At 42.7% G+C, this 16,736-nt stretch overlaps 1 long non-coding RNA gene across 2 annotated transcripts; it reads left to right on the forward strand.

The window, feature by feature from the left end:
- The first annotated feature begins 1,293 nt into the window (after positions 1–1,293).
- LOC117826975 lies at positions 1,294–13,855 on the forward strand. 2 transcript variants are annotated; one of them, XR_004634118.1, is made up of 3 exons: positions 1,294–1,498; positions 4,105–4,202; positions 13,115–13,855. It is a non-coding gene; the product is annotated as an uncharacterized LOC117826975 (long non-coding RNA). The 2 variants fall into 2 exon arrangements; XR_004634117.1 differs by lacking the exon at positions 1,294–1,498 and adding an exon at positions 2,372–2,557.
- Positions 13,856–16,736: the final 2,881 nt, after the last annotated feature.

Raw genomic sequence — 16,736 nt, forward strand, 5'->3', positions numbered from 1 at the left:
CACACACACACACACACACACACACACACACACACACACACACACACACACACACACATACCTTTTTAAATATCCTTTCAAACTTTGAAAGATATTACAAGTTGCTATTCTCGTCTCTGTTTGGCTTCTTTTATCGAACTTTGTGATTACTATCGCGCGCACTATCTCATCTCCTCAGCACAGATATATTTCATATCATAACATCACTATCGATAAGGCTGCATATTGCCTGAATATGTTATCAGGGTTTGCTAGCAGAAGGGTCTTTTCTGCACCAAGGACAGAAACCAGGAATTCCTCCACTCAGTGTGAATTTATAGGCTACATTTTATAATGCTGTACCACTAACAGTGCCCTTATTGCAGCATCTTTCCATCCTTCTCTGCATCTTAGAAACACCACAGACCGGAAAATAGCCCACTCCAACAAGGCCATTAAAGGTGCATATATTTGGAATCATAATGTAAAATGGTGGGAAAGTATGAAAAAGCAGCTTGAATTAGGTAACATGGAGAGGTAAGGCGACTTGCCTTAGTATGTATTTGATCACATGTTTACAATTTCATAACATACAACAACAACAACAACTTATAGGACCTGACATTTTAATTTAAAGTCATTTTCGTTAGAGTTGATTTTTTTTCTTTGCTTTTGATATTATCTTTGTTAAGCTTCCTAAAATGATCTAAAATATTCTTAACTATATTAAACATTAAACATAACGAAACTTCAAGGCTATATTACCAGTCAATAAAACACAATTCATTCATGCACTTTAAAGATTACTTTTTGTTGCTGAACAATACACATTGTAATTTGTCCTGAATTAGCAGGATATCTCAAGATCTAAAGTTTGTACTCCCACTCACTAGAATTATGAAGTAAAGGTGGAAATAAAGGAGCCACACATGCAGGTGCCAGTGACATTTTTCCCATATATCTAAACTTTTTTAATGCCAAATTAATTTATCAAATAATACTCTTAAAATTTAAAATTTGACGTTGCTTCACATCGTTCCCCCTTAGTTTTTGATCACTTCACGCACATCTCTGTGGCCTCTTCCACGGCCTGACTAATAAGGATAATTGGTGGAATAAACTCCTGATTGACGCACACCTGCTTTCATTTTCAAATTGGCTCTAATGATTTCAGTTAAATCCCCCCTCCTACCCTGCCTCCCCCCGCCGGTGCCTCTCTCTCTCTCTCTCTCTCTCTCTCTCTCTCTCTCTCTCTCTCTCTCTCTCTCTCTCTCTCACTCTCTCTGAGGCGGAGTTTCTACCCTCTCTGCTCACCGTGTGCACGCTCTGCACTTGTCAGTCAGTCGCAGCTCTCGCGTGTGAGGGAGAGGACACATCTTAAGGAAGCTCCTACGACAATTCAAACCTTCATACTTCTCCTCTTTGCGCAGTTTTCTCTCATTGGATGCTTTCTGACCAGGGATTGAAATAGTTGGAGGATATTGACTGAAGTGGAGTGAAGTTATAGCTTAATATACAAGTAAGTGGCATGCTACCTTTATGTGATTGGTATAGAGTTGCTGTTGGAACAACCTATTATTCTACATATAACCTGCTTTTATTAGATGATCGAATTCATCCTCCAAATAATGCTGAATTATGGTGTTTCTAGATGTAGCCTACTGAAGCTGTGACATTATCATTGAAGGCTGTTTAATGGGAACTTAGTTGTCTCTGAGGCCTGATGCTGTGTGCGTAAAGATACCCTGACTCCTTCAAACTGGTTTATTTATCACTACACGTTTAGGGAGTTTCAAATGAAGGGGTCGTGTGTCTGACATGAAGCTTAATGTGTTTTTAAGAAAAAAAAAAGAAGCTACTTCACGACTTTTGTTGGGCATGCTTACTTTGGCATCACCGTGTTTCTTAATAGCCTATGAAGCTGGAGTTGAACTTCATGGTGGGCCTACTCCGTCAGTGAAGCGTGAGAGAGAGAGAGTGTGTGTGTGTGTGTGTGTGTGTGTGTGTGTGTGTGTGTGTGTGTGTGTGTGTGTGTGTGATAGAAACTAATACAACATGCGTTTTATCTTATCTCCCCTCCTTATAAGGATTTGTATCTTTTCCATCATTTTTTGTGTGTGCGTGTGAGAGAGTGTGTATGACGAGCTCAATGAGAGCACAGGCAGTCTCTCTCTCTCTCTCTCTCTCTCTCTCTCTCTCTCTCTCTCTCTCTCTCTCTCTCTCCCCCCTCTCTCTCTCCCTCTCTCCTCCTTCATCCTCTCCTCTGTGTTGGTGTCGGAGGGGCGGCCCCTTTAAGAGACGACGGGTGTTAGTTTGTGTCTTTGGTTATCTAGCTGTATGAGTTTTAATTTCATAAAGCTAGAGAACCGAAAGTACGAACTGACGCCGAGCACTTCGGAGCCCAGGTGATGGGGGGTCCTCTCGCTCGCTCCGGCATGGAGGAGGAAGAGGAGGAGGAGGAGGAAGCAGCGGCAGGAGGAAGCAGCAGCAGGGACGGATGCTGAGGGAGGCTGCACGAGGCATGCCGATCAGGAGTGGAGGTGGTGGGGGATTCTGGTTTAGCCCATTTAAAAGACCGGTACGATTGCGATGTCGTGCGTCCACCTCAGGTTCAAGAGAGCCACCCCGCGTGTCTGTCAGCGCGTGGATGTTGCCGTGTTTAAGGGCTCGTGTTTTGGGGGAATCGCGGGGATCCTATAGGGCCTATTGAAGATCAAGATAAATTGCCATTTCGTTCAACTTTGTGACACAAAAACGTGTTGTATGTGGACAAAACACACTGAAATCCCTGTTGTTGTCATAACTGTGTGGGTGCTGTTACATTAATATCTGGAGGGGTTAGACAGAAATAGTTAAAAGATTCCTGTGATTGGTCCAACCTGGAATCACGTGATAGTGTTGGCAGCAGCAGTAGCACGGTGTTAAAGATCTCACATGTTGGTTATTATTGTGATTTTGTTTCAGGTTGAGAAGTTGGCATTGAGCTGCCAGGCCTAATTACTTAAATGAATTGATTCAATAGAGTTGGTTCCAGACTCCCTGTCTCCTCTGATACTGAGTGTGTTTCCTTATAGGTTCTAAGTGATGTCTCCTGGCTGTAATTAGGAGTGTTTATTAGTGTATTAGCCGATTAGATTGGATGTTTGTAACTTGGTGCAAGATGAAGCCTTAGAAGAGTCTGATCAGGTTGTTTATCATTGTAAATTAAAATAGATTTGTGTGTTTCAGTGATTTCAGGGTCACTTAATGCGGGTTGTTTGGATCTTAGCTTCCAAATCAAAACATGCAGCAAACAACACATCCATATCATACGGCATTAGTCATTCAGTGCAAATGATGTACCAGGCCGTATACGCGACCATCTTTGTCCTATTTCAAACCTGCTCTCATCACTGCAGCTGAATCCGGGTTAGACATGGCAGATGCGTTCAAATTTGTGTTTTGCAGGGTGGATTATTTTCGTGTTTGCCTGCTAGATAAGAACAAAATAGGACATGGGCTTAGAGTTTGATCTATTCTTGGAGCGGAATCAGCGAGCCTCGGAGATGACTGAATATCCCTGAAGTCCCAGCATGCTCTATTTAGACCATGACTGACAATATTTGATGTGCGCCGTTAGACAAGAGAGCCTGGATGGTGTGTGAATGTGTGTGTCTGTGTGAGAGTTGTTGATTCTTGGATATGAGAACCAGTATGTCAGCTTATGATTTGACCACCATGTCCTCCATCTTGGAGTGATGCAAAGAAAATCTGCATCGTTTGCTGGTTAAGGATTCCACTTTAATGGCGATAGTTTTTTTGCAAATACGCTGCTTAACAAGTATGCTCCCACTGTTAACTGGTATAGTTTCCTTTCAACCGGGAAGCCTCTTGCCTAACTTAACTATTTTGCTTTCTTTACACTCTTGACTCATTGTTGAAGCAAGTGAAAATATATATATACTTGCTCATAAGCAAAATAATTAAAAAGGCACAGGGAAAAAATAAACAAATTTGGTGAAGTGCTTTCAACTGCAAGGTCAACAACGCTTCATTCATCTCCTCATTTTTTCCACTGCACTGAAAACCTCTGCTTATTTCTTAAAAGACATCATACCCTCATCTTCTTCTTTTCTTCTCTTTCAGAAGGAAAATGGCAACATCACCAGCTGTTCAGTTGGCATCAACTCACATTGAAGACAAACTGCCACCGGACAGGATGAGCCTCGACAGAGATCCTACAGGTAAAAATTTTACATAATACAACATGCATGACGAGACATTAATCACATGTTGAAGCAACATCGATGATGCTGCAAAAAGCAGATCTTTCTGTCAGCCTTGTATTTTTTGTTTTCAGAATAAATCAGTATTATCCAGAGCCAGATTCAGATAAAGATTGTTTGCTTTTAGGGGCTTTCAGATGGTTCAGGTTCAGCAGAGTCTTGTCTGAGTGATGGTGCAACATTTCCGGTGCTTGATTTTCTTCCATACTTGTTGAGCTGTGAGGAAGGAACTGGTTGTGTGAGTGTGTAGGTGTTGGGTGTGGAAAATCTTCAATATTTCAAAATTTAGGTTCAGACATTTTTTATGATGCATCAAGATTGACCTAATGTGCATAGCTGTGAAAATCTTAACCATCTCATTCAAGCCAGAGGGAGCATTAAGAGGATATTTACAGCTAGTTTTATTTTCCCACAGTCTAAATGTTGGTTTGATATCATTCATATTTGTATCAAAAATACTGTGTGGAGCTACAGTAGCTTACAGCCACAGAGAGTAAAAGCTCTGATTTGAGCGAATGAAGTAAGACCTCCATGTTGAATCCCATCATTCCTTTGAAGTATTAACATTTTTTACATTGTACATCACCTCCATCTTCCTCCACACACACACACACACACACACACACACACACACACACGCACACGCACACGCACACACACACACGTCTCTCTTTCATTCTCACACGTCCAGCATTTTATCCCTTTAAACACTGTGATCCTATTTGTCAGGTAGAGTGTGTGGTAGGTGCAGGGGAGGTGGCCGTGTAATCTTTGCTGCGGTTCTTTATCCCGTTAGGAGAACGCGGGCAACGTTTGGAGCTGCTCATGTGGAAAGAGCATTTGGGTGGCTCTGTCCTTTTCGGCCCTAATGCCTCCACGAGTCACCCTCCCCTCACACAAAGTCTCCTGATTATAGCGAGAGAAGTGATGGGGTGCACAAAGGTATGCACGGTTTAGCAAAGGAAGCGTTACGTCAAACTTGAAATATTGTAAATTGCAAGGCAAAGATATTGTAAGAAGAGAGGTATTGTGAGATGTTTTGTTTTCACTTTGACGTCAAAATTAAATTCCTAAGTTGTGAGGGTCCTTAGGAATAAATATGTTATTTTCGGTTATTTTAGCAAAGATTGAAACAAACATTCCTCGCTTTTCGGTTCTTTCTCTTTCCTATCCAATTCGTTCTTAAAAACAGTCCCGCGTTAGGAATTAAACAATAAGTACACATTGTTAGCAAGGTCAAATCTTCATGGTTCCACAACCTTGATGCTCAATCTAAAGCTCAGTTATTCAAATTTAGTGTGGAGTTCTTTGAGGCGCCCAGATTTTCCCAAGCTTTCGATTAGCATATGCAAGGACCGGCCTGTGCTGCTGTTTTCTAAAGTGGATGTAAATTATAACCTCAGTATTATACAGGCTGATGGGAGATAAATCTCTGCAGTAATGCATTGCAGGGAGTGGGGGTAGTGTGTGTGTGTGTGTGTGTGTGTGTGTGTGTGTGTGTGTGTGTGTGTGTGTGTGTGTGTGTGTGAGAGGTACTGTACAATAGCTGGTGGCAGATGGAATACAGACTAGCAAAGCGCTGGCTAATAGCATGCTAAACTCCCTTTTCACCGGCTTTAGTTTTTTCAGATTTTCCTAGATTCTGGGGGAAAAAAAGGCAGATTTTCAGATTTACCTTTCGAAATACAAATTTTAAATCAGCTACATTACTGGTGAGATGGATTTGCAAGTGTGTACACATCGTTTTAAAACAAATATTAACACAGGGAGATTACTAAGTCGAAATCTGCACTTGTGCGGTCCAAAAGGCTGAGAGGCTTCAGGCCTCACGAGCCGAGTGCAGATCTCTTTGGAATCTCTATGCAAACTAGGGCTTGAATAATGAGATGTATTTATGAAGGGCTGGGAAGGGGGTCCCTGCTTTTGAAAGCAAGTAGGCCGGAGCCTGAATGGGATGGAGGGAGGTGGGGTTGAAGGAGAAGGAGGGGGAGAGATGGGGTGTGTGTGTGTGTGTAAGAAGAGGGGGTACAGGGGGGCCCCCGGCAGCCCGGGCCTCGGCTGAGGCAGCTGTGAAAAGGGGTCCCGTCTTTTTCCCACGCCCAGCAAGACGCGAAACACTGCCGCGGCTCGCTAGGGTCAAGTCCCATCGCTAATATATACACGCATACATACACACGCAGGGAAAGCGAGGGAGAGATGTGTGTGTGTGTGTGTGTGTGTGTGTGTGTGTAAAAAAAGTTGTGCAAATTAACAAGCTGTCTGGGAAGCTCTGTGACATGGGGACACCTGCTATACTCCCAGAGTGCTTTGCAGGCTCATCAGGGGCCATTAGGACAACAATTAGGTCATATCTTCAACTTGAACTTAAAATTCAGTTTGGATTGAAAAGAGTCGGGATTATGTTTCCTTTGTTTTCTCTTTTTTTTCTTTTGTTAAATGTTAAAACCGCTGAATTGATTCTGCTCTCACTAAAATTAAAAAAAATACTTCAAAAATTGTGGAAATTGTAAACAGTTTTAAAGGAAATTCTGCTTATTCCTTTCTTGCAACCATGATGCAAAAAAAAATTGGATAGATAGGGTGATATTAACTTGTGCAATTGTTGCTGTGTCCTTTCTCTCAGAAACAAACTTGGCCTTGTGCTTGATCCGAGACCCCAACTGTCAACTTGGCATTGTCTGCCTGCACACCCACACACACACACACACACAACTTTTTTCAGAGACACACAAAGGAACAATTTAAACATGAAGTGGAGGAGGGTTGGAGGAAGATATGGAGGAATGTTTTAGAGCTAAACTCTCAGTGTGACCCTTTGTGCCTCCTTTAAATAAAAAGTGCATGAAACTGAAAGACAGGGGCCATGTTTTAGACCGACAATACTAATCACCATCTCTTTTACTGGAAACAATAATGAGAAGAAAAGAGAGGCAAAAGCTTCATCAAAGAATTAGCTGCTCTGTTGCAAGCCTCGTGCTCAATCGTATCTTTTTGTTTAAATATCAGCTCGTCTCTGTGATCGCCCGTTCTTGTTTACGGGCGGCGTTTCTCACTCTGCTTTACCGCACCATGCTCTTTTATTCTCCCTGAAGCTGCTGTCACACCCATTCCTTCCCTCTAGATACTGGCACACCAATCAAATCGGTGCATCACTCTTTTCTCTCCCCCGCTCCCCACCATAGCTGCATCAGAGCGGTGTCACACTAATTCTGTTCCCCCTGCCTGCTCATGCCCCTTCCTTTAATTCCACACAGAGACTCTCCTGCTATCTCTTTGAGAATATTAGCAAAAGCGTCCAATTTTTCTTTTTCAGTCTCCCACCTTTCACCTCTTTCTGTCCCTCCATCTCCATCTTCTTCCCCGCCTCCTCCTCCTCCTCGTCATCATTTTCCCTCCTATTCAGATGAGTCTGAAATAGAGAGGGGGCTCCTTCTAATTAGCTCTGTAAAGATGCTTTGTGGCGGTCAGTGTGGCCACCAGTGTGTGCAGGGAGAGGGGATGTGTGACAGCTAGTGTTAGCATTAAGAACGTGTGTATGGGCCCTTAATGAGGTTTGTTAGCTGAGTGTGTATCCTGCCGTTTGAATGCACCCTCGGTAGCCTTTGAAGGAACGGAGATGAAGAGAGCGAGGAGGAGGAGGTGGTGGAGGAGGAGGAGAGAGGAGTCTTTCAGCGTGGCAGGTTGCAGAATACAGATTATGCATTATACTCAGTGTGGTTTCCATTTGAACAGCAGATGAGGGGAGGATAATGCTTCACTTGCATGCTGTCTTGCAAAAAATGTGGGGAATATATGCGGGTCATCTTGCTCATCAGACGTTAAGGGGGTTATTTTCCTCGCCTTGGAAATTTGCAGTGACTCCAATAAGACCAAAAAGAATGAGAGATGAGAAAAACAGGAGGTCGAAAATGCTGTTTTCCTGGAAATATAAGATCAAAATTCATCCACATGATGAGAAAACCATCCTACAGAGGTATTTTAGTTAGCTTTTCAAGTTTAGGTGTACTAACATACAGTAACGTAAAACATTGGAGAACAATAAATGACTATTTAACATTAACTAGAAAACAGATGATGAAAATATTCAAATTAAAGTGGGATCCGATGCACAAATATGCAGATACACCACATTTAAGTTACCAAACAAACATCTAAGGGGACAAAGGTCTTAGTCTCTCCTTAAGGGTCATATAACTGCACATCTTCAAAACAGATAGACCAGATTATGTGGAAATATAATCCAGAAAGCTTTGTCATATATTGTGAAATTGTTCATTACTATCACTCAACCATCTTACTGTTTTCTGGTTGATGAGAGGCTTAATGCGGATTCACTTATTCAATTCAATTCAAAACCTTTACTTATTCTGGAAAGGACATCATTTCCAATGTCGTCAAGATCACAGGCACATTACAAACAGCAAACAAACACACACAATCATTCACAAAATAATATATTAATTAAAACTGATACAATTTGAAACACAGTGGTCAGAGATCCAAGTAGTAAATTCTGCAGGAGAGGGAATGGATGTCAGCTTTAAAGTCTGTTGGAGGGTATTCCATGATTTAAGGGCATCAATGGAAAATGCTGATCGACCCTGCTCAGTGTTAACTCGAGGGACTTTCAGAATGAGCCAATCAGAAGAGCGAGTCCCGTAGGATACATAATTCCATTCCAACAAGTCTGTAAGGTAGGTTATACATTTACATATACAAAAGACAGGTACCAGCTCACTCGAGAGGAAAGAGCCTGTCAGAAATCTGAAGTGTTAGGTAACCAGATTCTTCTTAGTTTTATTTTCAACATCTTTACGACGAGGAAACACACACTGTGTTCATCCACGACAAGACAATCAACAATAACGGGTGTTCTACTGAGGAAGATGAGTGGGAAAAAAAACATTAGAGACAAAATGCAGAGGAGATTTGGTGGTTGTCCTGGAGATTAGAGATGTCTGGCAGCAGATGAGAGCCAGAGGTGGAAGGTAGACGCAGAGAAAAAACAGGTTGGGAAATGAGGGATTGTATGGAGGCAAAGAGGCGACCTGCTGGGCCTGCCTGCTGCCTCACAGATTGTAAACTGTCACTCAGGATGCACACAGACAAGCAGACAGACATCATTTGCCCACATCACCCTCTACTACTGAAACTGTCGCCCTGCAGCCCCCTACTGCTCCCCTTCTTTTCCTTTCCTTCACTCCATTTCCAGGCCCTTTTTTCTCTTCGGCGCATGCACATGCATTTATATAAACTCTCTGATCTATTTCCTCTGTTTTCCAGCTCCTCTCCTCTACTTTTCCCTCTGTCTCCAGGTCTGTTTTCCGTTGATGAAATGAGTCAGCTAGCAGCATACTCTCCCCTCTCATTGTTCGCTGGTTCGTTGCCTCTCCATAGGAGGTAGAGAGTGTTTGGGCTCTTTCCCCTGTTTTACCAGTTTACCAGTGTAATCCTTTACAGCGGCACAATGAGCTCTCACTCCAGCCGCAGGATTCTATTAGGCTCCCAGAGAGACACGGGATCTCCATAAACATTTTCCATCTGCCCCCAAGCCACCCCCATACACAACCTATACCGCCTCAACCACAGCCAAACTGATTCTTTCCTTTTATACATTTAAAGCAGAACCCCTTTTTTTTACCTGTCTGCAAAAAAGGAGGTAGAGTAAAAGCTTTACACACTTACATTACAAACGGCTTGTTAACGCTGTCAGCTTCACTCCCAAAACAGTGTTCTTTTACAACCGCAGAGCGAATAACAAGCAGCCGGGAACAAGCAAATGCTTGTTATACGGTCTTTGGAGGAACACAGAAGATGTTTAAAAAATGCTGGAGTCATTGGAGGATGTGATTCGTGCTCTGTGCTGCAAACACGATGCCATTAAAGTCTGCAGATAAACTCCTCAATCTGTCATCTCATGCTTGTGGTGCAGATCAGAGTAACAGCTGGATGTGTGTTTCAGTGAAGCCGTATAAAAATGCACTCAAGAACACCCCACTATATTTAATCGGTAAGAGAGGATAACAGGTCAATAAGTAGGGAGGCACCTCCTTACATCTACGCACAGAAATCAGGCAACCCTTTGGACAAAGCTTTATTTGCTAATGTTGTCCAGTTCACGTGTCAGCGGTGTTTTCATCCTTTAAGTCATTGTGAATCTTCCTTGTTGAAAATGTAACAAAAGCATGCTGTTTAGGCAGTGTAGCGTTAATCACTTTGTTTGTTGTCTGTCCCACAGCAGCAGTTTTTATCCATCCTTAATAACAATGTTAGAAATTACCTTGTTGCTGATGCTCTTGTTTGCTTTTGTAGATCATAAAGAGGCATCAGTGTTACTCTCAGAGTATAAAACTCCCCAGAGGAGCTTTAAGATGTGCTTTTTGTTATGATTCGATTAGAATAGAACAGCTTAGAAATAACTACAGCATACCTTGCAAGCAAAAGGTAAAACTTATGTCTTTGACTTGCTTAGGGAAATGTATGCCATTAGAAAAAACACATCAGAAAACACATCACACAAGTACAAGGTTTTATTAAATCTGTTATAATTTTCCCCAAAATATTTTTTCATAGATTTCTTCTGCATTCTGTGTTTTAAATTTTAATAATGCGACAGGAAAATATCCTGAATGTATTTATTAATTTCAACACAGTGATATAGGACAACTCTCAATTATTTAGAAGTATGATATAGACATTGGTGATTGGTGTCCTTGACTCACTCAGGAAGATCCAATCTCTCATGTCAGTCTTGTTTGTGGCAAACCACTGACATTTTTTCCCACGGACGATATCCTCCATAAGCGGGTCTAAGACCTACTTGTACTCTCATGCTCTGGCAAAGCTCCTCCTTGTTTACAATTTGTCACCAGAAACAAACGTAGCTTCTTAATTTTTTTTTTACAGTGTAATGTCTGAGTGCTCACATACAGCCACAACATATTTGATTGTGGTCATAACATATATTCATGCGGGTCCAGTCAGACGTATGTTGACAAAAATTACAGAAAAGTTGCTCCCCCGATTTATAGAAGTCGTTCAGATATTGCTCGGCTTTAAACTTAGCATTTTGTGTCCCATTTCTTCATTTTCTATGACTTTGACGTCTCATATTGCCTCTTCACCATGGTTGTCCATGTGGGGAAGACTTGAGCCCCACCTGAGGTGAAAACAGGTCACACTCACAGGTTGATGGGAGCTGTAGTTGCCAAAATAGGGTAGAGGCTCTCAACAGTTTTTATTGGTTCATTATAAAGCACACCCACATTTCAGAAAGTTCCAGGATATTCCATGTTTTACAGCGGATTCCATTTTCGTTGTCAACTTAAGTGACTGTCCATGTTTTTCACATGGGACATGTTTTATACCTACTTGAAAAACACAACATATTCCTCATTAAAACAGACATAAAATACGACTTAAAAGACGTAACAAAGTAACAATGTGAAGTAGCAATCAGAGGCAGGAGCAGACCCAGGCCATGACTAGCTATTACGATTTTGTAAACTATAAAACAATGAATCTGTTACCTTGAAGTAAACAACATGTCTTTATGTTCATACTGACCCCTGTGAATAAGAGTTACTACATTTATCATCTTTATTTCATCTTATTTTGTGCATGAGTTAACACGTCGAAATAAATATGCCACTATAAGCTAAAAGGTTTGTTTTAGATCTTGTTTATATGAAGAATGAATCCTAAAATCTAACTTGAGTAAAATCCTAAAGAATAATGATCGTAATAATGCTTCTCTAAAACTCTGTAAATATTGAAGTCTGCATGCAGCCTGTTGCTGCTGCTGTGTTTTCTCAACGTCTCCCTGTTTTGTTCAAGTCCAAAGCCACGGGTCACAGCGCTCCTTTCTCCCTCCCTCCCTCCCTCCTCATACACAAACATATCCCTCCATCTCCTGTCCGTCTCCCTCCTCCTTCCCCCTCCGTCCTTCCCTCTCCTCCCATCTTGATAATGCAGCTCTTTTCTCTCTCTCTTGGGGTGGAGGGCTGCCCTGAACCAACATTGTCCCCTACGCCGGCTCTAGTGGGGGGCCCTATTGTGTGTGGAGGAATGGGGAGTTAACACCCATGTCTGAACCCGCTCAATGGGTGCATTGTGTCTGAATCTTCCTTCGGCTCACCCAATCTCACCCCGCACCCCCCCCCCCCCCCCACCCACACAGGCCGAGGCAGGGTCTACTCTATGTACTCAACCATTATATAAAGAAAACTTCTGCATTATTCAAAATTCACAAACACCACAACTAGTAGCTTCAAGCCAATACTTTGTGTGTCTGGTTGTGTTTCCAGCAAACTGCAATGAGCTGAACATATTACTGCACAAAAATGGGGGTCAGTGGATGCACAGTCACTAAAGGAGGCCCCTGCATTTCGTTTTGCTTATAGAAAAGAACAGAAGGAGGCATAAAGGACGATATGGTATTATCATGATAACAAGATTCACATGCTTTTAGAATGTTTTGTGAAGGAATCCACGCAAATCATTTCATTACATTGAGAAAAGTCGTGAAGCAAATTATTTGGATTAATATGACCCATGGTTAAATAAGTCACTGCACAATATTGCATCATACATTTCTTCAGGTTTTACTGGTAATTATTTATATTTCAGGTTAAACATTTAAAACAATGAGCAGAAATGGATGCATCTGTTTCATACAGTATTCAGAACAGTTATTTGTTTCTGTAGCAGCGAGCGCCTTGGGGCAGGTTACAAAAGAGCAAGTTGGCGTTTTCTTCCCACATATTTTTAATCAAAGTGTTAGTGTTTACATTTGCATTTGCATTGAGCACAGGGAGGCTGAATGCCAAAGGTGAGATTTTGAAAAACACTCTATTTTCCTTTTTTTGCAGATGGAAACAAGGGTGGGTGGTTGGAAGGCTGCATAAAGGCTGCTGGATGACTGAACTCAGAGACCCGGCACAGCTCATCATCATTGCCACGGGCTCTCGTCTTCCTCGTCTTCCTCCCATGGCCCCGTACCTTTCCATCCAGGGGTCCAGCGGAGCCAGCGAAGCCCGGGCGGGGAGCTTGTGAGTGGGCCGGGAAACATGGAGAAGCTCCCTGAAGGCCCGGAGCACCTCTGGAGCTAGCGGCGTGCAGGAGAAATCAATATAAAACACAGAGCGCTGCACAGCTCTGAGTGGGGTTTCCTGTGTTAGTCTGTGGCCTCGGGCCCGCAGACCTCCAAAGGACAGGCCCTGCGTGGCCCCTCTCAGCTGCAGAACTGGACCTCAGTCCCGATCTCCGCTGGCTGTGTGTGGTTCTGCTGAAGGGGATCGCTCCCCAAATAATACCCAGAATGTGGAGAGACCGCCAGGAGGGCTATTTCCTTTTCTCTTGATTTTCATTCCTTCATAAGATTGACATATCCCCCACCTCCTGCCTCCGGCTGCTCCAAAACCAGTTTGGGAGTTCTGCTTTGGACTCGCTCTCCATTCTCGACTCACCCGCTGTTTATTCCCCAACCAGTTTTTAAATTTGACAAAGAGACAGTACGATCTTTATTTTCTCCTCCACTTTCTCCTGACTTGCTGTTACCATGGTGAGCCGTAGACATGTGTCTGTTAAAACCAGAAACACTGGCACATGAAGTTTGAGCATGTTTCTTTTTTTTTCTCCATGATGTCTGTTATTCAATGCCAGACTGTAAAAAAATTTACTAAAACTCCAGAGAGGGAGGAAGATCACAGAACGGAGAGACCCTGACACCCAGTAGAGGAGATGGTGAAATGGCAAGTATCTCTCTTTAGCACTTCACATTTTCCACTCTATGAACAGCTCTCAATGTCCTCTCATTAAGTCATACCCTGCCTCATATAGTGCAAGTGTGTGTGTGTGCGTGCGTGTGTGTATGTGTGTGTGTGTGTGTGTGTGTGTGTGTGTGTGTGTGTGTATAACCATGTGCTTGCTGGAACCCTGTATGGTTCAGAGGGGATCATTTTTCGATGTCAATTACAGCTTCAAAGGGAAGCTTCTTAAACTCTCAGAAATGTTTAAAAGTTTTAAAAGTTAATTGATCAAATTTGTTGCAAACCTTTTTGATTCAGAAGTTAAATCTGAACGGTCTGTAACTTCCCTCAACACAGATCTCTGTTTTGTGTATGAGTGGTCGGTATATGCTCGGCCTTGAAGGTGTTTGCCAGTGTGCAGCAGCAGCAGCACCCACAGCTCGTCGTCACAGCAATGCAGTGCGTGTGTTTCCATCCAGATGGGCACAGATTCAGACAAAATGGCTGCCAGTCTTCCCCCTCTGCCAAAGATGGCGGGCGCATCTCTGTCGCCTGCCATCTGTGCATCCGTTAGCTGTTGTCGAATGCAAATCGGGGCTAATTGCATTTGCATAACCTCCAACCATCAGGTCGTTTGCATGCGCTTATAATTGCTCATATGAAAATGGCGAAGCAGCGATCAAACAGAAGCGAGTTAATGTTTTGAAGCAGGTTTGGTTGCATTTTATTTTTTCTTAAAGGTTGTAGGTTTGTGCACCCTGAAACATGTCTGATAGGTGTTTGATTGCTCCCAAGAACAGAAGTGTGATCGTTATGTTCCATATGGCGTGTTTGCATGTGATTCCCCAGCATGCAAATGTGACACTATACAAAAAGATTAATCCAAGGCTGTTTTGCAATCAGATAGGGCTCTGTCACGCACACACATCATTTTTTACACACACACACACACACACACACACACACACACACACACACACACACACACACACACACACACACACACACACACACACACACATACACAAGTACATAATGCACTGATGAAAGCATTAAGCAAACAGAGCAGCTCAGACATGCACACAGGCTCTAATTAAAAAGGGAACCATAGGCCCAGTAAACTCCAGACACACAGCCCATAATAGTCTCATTTTCATGCATGTTGGTGTCTGGTTACCATGGTGCTGAACAAATGGTGGAGATGGCTGAATTAGCCACACATGAGACAATAAATAGGTGATAAAATTTAACAATTACGTCCATGTGAGGATTCATATCAGTGTTTTTACCTAAGAATACACGGTTCAACAAAAATCAAAGATCTGTTTAATGAAAATATTCAACATACAGACCTAATGACTCTGTATGATACTGATCACATCTGTTTATGTAGTCAGATTGAAGCGCTGTATAAATGGATATCTCACACTTCTGTGTTTTCACCAACGTGTCGTTGCAGTAGTCATTTGATTGAGCCGGTCTTGTTTTTGGGGAGCGATAATTCATGAGTCGTTTTCGTAACAATGTGGCTCTCGTATTTGCATTTGCCCATCAGGGCAGCTGCTGTGCTGTACAGTTATGTCTACTGTGGGCAGCAAAATGGCGGTCACGCAAATCACAGGGTCTGTCTGCTGGTCCAGGGAGCTGAGGAGAAGAGGAGGGGGGGAGGAGGAGGGGGAGGAGGAGGAGGATTTCGGGGCGTCTGGTTCCAGAGAGAGAGAGAGAGAGGGTTGCAGGGTCTAGACTGAGGGGTTGGGGGGGGTCGTGCATGAGGGGAAGATGGAGTGGGGGGGTGTTTGTAGAGAGGTTATTATTTGAGAAGAGGACGGGGGTGTCTGGTTTTAGGAGAAACAATTAATGACGGAGTGAAGAGGAGGGGGTAGTTTGTCTGCATTTGTGAACATGTGTCTGCGTTTCAGACATTTGCATACAGCGAGGAGGGCGTCCATATGCTGCGCGGCGGGGCAATGCTGGTCTGTCCTCTCAGGGTCTCTCTCAAATCTGAAGAAAGACCTTGACAAACGTTGAACCCCCAAAAACACACATCACCACATTTCTCACAATAACTCTCAAACGCTCCCACTAAAGCCTCGTGTCAGCTGCATCACTGTTTCTGTCCTTTACACTGGCCAATAAGGAGATGTGAGGCTGCTTCTAGCCAATGACAGTGTGTAAAGAATCAGGAAGAGGAAGGGGAAGGCGAGGAGAGTTTACCCTTCATGTGCCGGGCGAGGGAGAATCAACAACGAAACGCAGGGAGGAACCAAAGAGCAGAGAGCAGAAGTGAGAAAGATAATACGCTTTATTCTCTTAATGTAAGTCAGTTGGGAAGCACAAAAATAGAAAATAGAGCAGTAAATTAGAGGAAAAAATAATAATTAATGTTGATTTTGTTTTTCTTTGTACACCAGACACATGATCATAGACTGACTATACATCAATATTAGGTGTACAAAGATAAAGGAAGAAAGAATGAAGGCAAAATAAGAGTGGTAAGATTTTGCTCAAACAAACAAACAAAATTCTCAAAGAAAGCAGAGAAGAGAAGTTTCGTTTTGGCTCCAAAGCAACGCTGTTAGAAAGAACAAATATTGGAAATGAAGCAGTTTACAGTAAGAAAAACGATAATGGCTGTTTTGCAAAATCAGACAGATTTGTGCACTTATGATTCCATTTGTTCCCACACTAACAACCACACAATGTACAATTTTCAACCTTAAAAAAAAGAACCAAAAGAAAAACT

Source organism: Notolabrus celidotus, chromosome 15 (assembly GCF_009762535.1).
Source record: "Notolabrus celidotus isolate fNotCel1 chromosome 15, fNotCel1.pri, whole genome shotgun sequence".
Lineage (NCBI taxonomy): Eukaryota > Metazoa > Chordata > Actinopteri > Labriformes > Labridae > Notolabrus > Notolabrus celidotus.